The sequence below is a fragment of the Alligator sinensis genome, unplaced genomic scaffold (genome assembly GCF_000455745.1).
Source record: "Alligator sinensis unplaced genomic scaffold, ASM45574v1 scaffold392_2, whole genome shotgun sequence".
NCBI lineage: Eukaryota > Metazoa > Chordata > Crocodylia > Alligatoridae > Alligator > Alligator sinensis.
In genome coordinates, this window is record NW_005842145.1 from 808,290 (window position 1) to 814,351 (window position 6,062).

General features: G+C 45.3%; 1 protein-coding gene across 8 annotated transcripts in view; it reads left to right on the forward strand.

Annotated features, from left to right (window-relative positions):
* Positions 1 to 3,950: 3,950 nt before the first annotated feature.
* GLIS3 (GLIS family zinc finger 3) overlaps positions 3,951 to 6,062 on the forward strand; it is a 354,919-nt gene continuing 352,807 nt past the window's right edge. For 6 of the 8 annotated variants that reach the window (XR_003094464.1, XM_025206208.1, XM_025206213.1 and 3 more), the window contains exon 1: positions 3,954 to 4,092. The gene's annotated coding sequence lies outside the window, so the exon portion shown is untranslated. Of the gene's footprint in view, positions 4,462 to 4,538; positions 4,922 to 6,062 lie in introns of those variants that run through there. The other 2 variants (XM_025206209.1, XM_025206210.1) reach the window with 2 other exon arrangements.

A 6,062-nucleotide genomic window follows, 5' to 3' on the forward strand; every position in this document is an offset into this window, starting at 1 on the left:
GCAGTTTTGTCTGAATAAGAGTACTAGAGAGCCAGGCTCATAATTTGTCAAGTAGTACTCTGTGTCCTTCAGGATATGTGTGTTATAGAAATGTCATTTAATATTTAATTTGTTTCAAACTTTACTTTCTCTTCTGCTGGGTTCTAACTCATTTTTTAAATGTAAATTTAGGTGCTTTACCTGCTTCACTCCAACTTTGTGTTTGGGTGATTTCTGAGGACGGCCTTGTCTGTAGTGGCAAGGGGGAAGAGCTGGCTTTGTTGTGTTTTCCACTGTGGTGATAGGGGCTACAGAAATCTTACTCTGATTAGAGCATGTATTGTAATGGAAGGAAAAGCTATGGGAATAAGACCTTTATCCAAGAATTTACCCTACTTACAGGCCTAGAATTGGCTGGCAACTGACCACATTCCATTTGAATGCACATATCACATCCCTCTAGTCTTGCCCAACATAGATGTGAAACAGCTAAGTTCCAGGAACAGTAAGACATTTCCAGATGAGAGCTGAAGGAACTGTAAACAACAAGGAAAAAAAGCAACAGGCAGCCATCCTTTTCACTAGGGTTTCAATGTAAACAAGCTATGGTGAGATACAAGACCTGCTTCACAATTTAAATAGGAAAATCCAATTCCAGGATTTTGGAATGGATTTATCATTTCCCTGGGCACATGTGATCCCTTATTTTAATGTAAGAGCACTTCAATAGTTTTCACCTTAGCCAGTTTATACATTATCATCAGTTACACACTACATATCTTTGAAATGGATTGTAAGACATAAGATAAAATTAAAAAATTAGACTTTGAATCAGTTTCTTAGTGGGAGTTATTTATTATATAAAAACACCTGGAAAGAAATGCTTTATTATTCAGTATGAACCCATAGACATCAAAACCCAGCCAAGATTCAGATCTCCTGGTGGCTGGTTATAAATGACAAGAAATAAATGATAAAAGCATCCTGACTAACAGTACCTGGCCAATCTTCAGCTACCCAGTCTCAGTAAGGAATGTAAAAAGATTTTCCCAGATCCAAAACTAAACTCAGGGGCATGTTTTGCCTTCAAAGTGCCAAAATTTAGTTTTAACATCTGCAAGCCATGGTTCCATATCTTACTGGGGCAACTCAATGAGTTGACATGGGTTTTACTTTGACCTCTATTACAGCAGTCTCTTTGGAACCCCATGCTAATTATGTACAGTGTTTCAATAAAGGGAAAATATTCTACTATGGAGCAACTGTACTCAGTATGATAGGAAAGAGGCTAGTTTTCTAAAGATCTATATTAAATTATTTTATTTCCCAGTTGGGGTATATTATGTGTAAAATGGATCAAGTCACAGGCATTCAGCTTCTCACATGTGTCCACTTACAATAATGACACATTGTGAAAATTGATTATAAAATGGATCTTTCTAACTAGGTGTCTGGCTGGCTGAAAAGGTCTCTATATGTGTTTACCTACCTAATTTGATCAGTTTTGAACAGACTTTAGTTTCTCGAAAAATACACTGAAAATTCAGGCCAGTCTTTGGAGGAATTGTAGCTAATCTATGTAAATGTATGACCATCTTTATCATTGTCTTCCTCTCTCCCTTTTGTTCTACACACATTCCACTGTGTTTCAAATGAGATTGTAATCTCTTTGGAACAAAAGCTATCTCTTCCTGTGTTTTTATACAGCGTCTATCACAGTGAGACCTCAGTGCTGATCAGTCCTTTGGGTGCTACTGAAGCACAAATAATAATAACACCTGAAACTGCATTCAGCACTGGGTTAATGCATTTATGTCTCATCTCTGAAAATCAGACTTCCCTGAGTTTGTCATTGGAAGGGAAGACCTTTTTTTCTTATATTGGAGCATTTTAAAACAGAAAATCACTTGAGAGTGGCCCTTGTCAGTGGCCCTCTAAGGTGACACTCTATTACTGGAGTTTCACATTATGGTATCCTTTTAATGTAAGTGTGTGCTCCATTGCTTTTTGTAGAATTGAAGGACAAACATTATGACTGATGTATTTTGCTGATTTCCTTTATTACCAGTTAGCTTTCTTGCAGAAATCTAAATTAAACTAATTTTCAGTACAAGTCTACCAATGTCATGATATTGGCTCTAGTATGAGTTCAGGGATAATCTTCATTCTTAGTGATGAGATCTAATTGAAAAATAACCATATGGAAAATTCTGGCATATGGTGCCTATAAAGATATAAGCAGTAAAGTAGATACTGTGTTTTACTGGGTCTACAAATACATTCTAGTGCATAAGGTATTAAGCAATGAAAGCTCTTTCTTAAAAGGTTGGTTTTAAAGTGAAGCATAGCTTACAAATACTTTCTGCATAAACCCACACATTTCCTATATAGTTTTTCTGTAGATCTGATACATTCACTGCTAGACTATCCACATGCATTGTAATAAGTAGACCAGATAACAATGTAATTTTATGAGAACTTGATGCAACCGTAAGTTCCCATGGACCTCCCATGGCACTTACAGGACATTTGAAAAATTATCTGCTCCTCTTGTAAATGTCATGGCTACAAGAAATTAATATTTAAGAATCAAAGAAACTGAGTCCAGCTTACTGTCAGAAAGGCTTTATTTCTGAGTAGCTAACATGGTCTATGGGCTCTGGGCTGCATGAAGGCAAGGTAGTGCCTTAGACATATAAGATGGGCACTGAGCCCCTTGTTCCCATGGGGGTAGGTTCATCTCCTTCATAGAAAAGCCAGGGCAGAAAAACCTTCCTTCTAACAGCAGGAAGCACAGCAACAGTATTCACCTTTTGCCAGCTACAGAAACAGGCTCAACAGCTGGTGAGAATCTTAGTACTTACCTAGTAACTGGGGTGTATCTGTCTGGGTGAGTGGCATGAGCCCATTACACTCTTCTGTCCTCTGCTTGGGGGTTTTTGGTAGAGCCCATAGGTCAGTGGATTTGGATGTTAACCCCCAAGGAGATAACAGGTCAGTTCACTCTTCCCTGTACTACTAGTACAGGATCTTCCAGTGTCTCAAGCAGACATCACAGCATCAGTTACTTACACTCACTCCATGTTTTCAAGCTTTTTTTGAAACAGCAAGAAACTCACAGGTTTTAAGTGAAAACTGAAGTTGAGTTGGAACTGCAGCACTCAAAGAGCTGGGATGTTAGACACAGTTCATTCCAGCCCAGCATGTGCTCTGCTCCCCTTCATGCTGGCACTGACAGCTCACTCCTGCCCTTGGTAAAACAGCAGAGAGAAACAAGAGTAATATTTCAGTCTTTTAAACTTTTTCAAAGCCTGACCCGCTGCTCCCTGCCTAAGCAATATTCTTTCCTTTAGAGCCAAGAGGGCTTCTCCTCCAGTGCCCTGGATCCCCTGGATGCCCAGGGAGCACATTTCACAGCTGGATCTGTTACTATAATGGGCTGAACCGTCACCTTGGAACCAAACGCTCCTGAACTCTTCTGAGGAGGAGGAGAAGGAGGAAGGGGTGGGGAAGGGGGCTGGTCAGAACTCCAGGCTGAGTGTTTGCGTTTGATCCTTTCTCTGAGCTCACTGTGCTTTTTGATGCTGCCTGCACTGTTTGCAGCACTGGGAAGCAATGCAGGGAGAGGGCTTACATGGAGGATGGTCTCCCCTTATTCACACCAAATAAAGTAAAGCCATCAAGCATGCCCAGGGAGGGAGGGAAATGTCACCAGCCTGTCAATCCTCTAGTTTCTTTTTCCTAGTCTCCCTCTCCGTGTGAGTGAGTCAGTGAGTGCTGAAGGGGAGACACACACACTGCCTTTGAATTAGCCAACCGGCTGACCAGGAGTTACCCTCCCCCGTCCCCTCCCTCCCTCCCCTCCCAGGCTCTGGCACTCGGGAGGCTGCTGGCTGGCGGCCCTTACGCACTCTCCCCCCTCCCTTCCCTGCCTCCTTCTCTGTACTGCAGTCCCCCTGGCCATACAGCACTGATCCAACCAGCGGAAAGCAGGGCAGCCCAATTCCTAGTGCCTGCAGGCAGCAGCAGCCCAGAGGCCCCTGGCCCCAGCCAGCTTGGACAGCCAGCACCTCTCCCATCACCCAGCCAGAATGACAGCAGTCAATTAACAAGGTCAGCCTCTCAACTAACTTCTTCACCCTAACCAGTGGACACTCATTGCAGGACCTGGCTCTGAAAGGGGACACTTCAAGTTGTGACAATCTGCTTTTTGGGTTGTTTTTTTTTCTTTAAGAAAAGAGACCAGCCCTCCGAACTGCTCTGTGCTGATCTGTGTGACCCCAAGCTCTGATGGAGATGCTTCATGTTCAAAGGGATAGCCTCTCTCCAGTGGGTTTGAAGGGCTGGGAACCAAAGTTGCCCTTCTTTCTTCAGCTCTCTTCTCTGCCAGTAGTTGCTGCCAGTCTTGCTTAAGGAGAGGCAGGATCTGCTTGGAGAAGGATCATGCACCTTGGGCTTTGTTGTGGAAAACCTGGTTACCTGGTAAGTGGATGCTGCCATAGGAACTTTGCTTGCAGGCTCTCAAGGAGGAAAATTGGACCCAGCACCAAATCCAACCAGAAATGCCCTGTGGAGTCTCAACTACTTTGTGTACATGCTTTCCCCACCTTCTTCACAGAAAGTGTATTTAAGAGAGTGTACTTTTCTTATCAGCTGAGAGGTGGTCAGAGCACAGGTTTCCGCAAGGAATCTGAAGCGCTGCCCGTGGCAGAACGTATGTATGGGCGTAAAAAGAGGTGTAAAGGGGCTGTGGCTTGAGTCTTTCAGGAGAGGGGAGGGAGGGAGGAAGGGGAAATCTAGTTGCTGGAGGAGGCGAAGGGTTAATTGTCAAGAGATCAGGCACATGAGAGCTCGCAGGCAGAGCAAAGCCTTAGTCAACTAGTAACTAGTGTCAACTTTAGACCAGAGGAGAGAAGTCTTAAGAAGCGAGTGAATGAATGACGTAAGTAATGCTGTCTCAGGTCTGCTAGGATGCAGCTCCATGCCTTTATCAGTAGTTGGGAGAGAGGCTTGCAGCTTCCCATGCCTGTGTGCAATATCTTCTTCCATGGGCTGGAGAGCCTGGCGGGGCATTTGTGCCTACCTGCCCAGCAGTATCTGATGCTGGAGACTCTTTAGCCTAGGAGGTTGGTCAGCTCCCCAGGCAGCAGGCACTTGGGAATGCCAATGCTTGGCTGATGTCTACTCTGGTTCTTCTCACTGGGAGGGACTTGGGACTGGTTTCTGCTCCACTCCTATACACTGCTGGCTGCTCTGCTGCAAGCTGTTTTGGGAAAGTCACAGAGACATTCTGCTTTGAGCAGGGGCTTGGACTCGATGGTCTCCTGAGGTCCCTTCCAACCCTAATAGGATTCTAGGACAAAAGTGGGGCTGGAAGGGACCTCCACAGGTCATCTTGCTGCAATCCCCTGCAGCTAAGCAGGAGTTTCTTTTATTTTTAATGATTGATTTTAAGTTGAAATCCAGCTTTCCATGTTGTTTATTAAAAACCCCCCCCAAAAACTCCCCCCCCCCCCCGAAGAAAACGGGTGCTCTGCTGCAAGCTGTCTTGGGAGAGAAGTCATAGAGAAGTCCTGCTCCGAGCAGGGCTTGGACTGGATGGTCTCCTTCCAGCCCTAACAGGAGTCTCGGACCAAGGTGGGGCTGGAAGGGTCCTCATCTACTCCAACTCCCTGCAGCTAAGCACGAACCTCCTTTTTTTTTTTAATGATTGATTTTAAGTTGAAATCCAGGTTTCCAGGTCGTTTCTGAAAAAAAGAAAAGAAAAAAAAAAAGAAAACGATCTGGCGGCGAAGCGACTTGGAAGTCACTCCCTGCACTGCCAGGTCTGCTCTGGAGGGAGTAGGGACAAGCCAGTCCGGGACCCACCTGCTGCTGCCGGGGGATTTGTCATGGCCCGGGTGATTCACCCAGAGAGGTGCCGGGGGAGGAAATGATGCTGCTCCGTGGGAGAGGATGACCGGGAGGCCGCCTCCCCCGCGTCTGCTCGGCCCCTTGCTGGGCGCCACTCTCGGGGGGGGAGGGGCCCAGCGCCGCGTCCCCTCGCAGGGGAGGGAGCGGGGATTTCTTCCCATGCCCTGAGG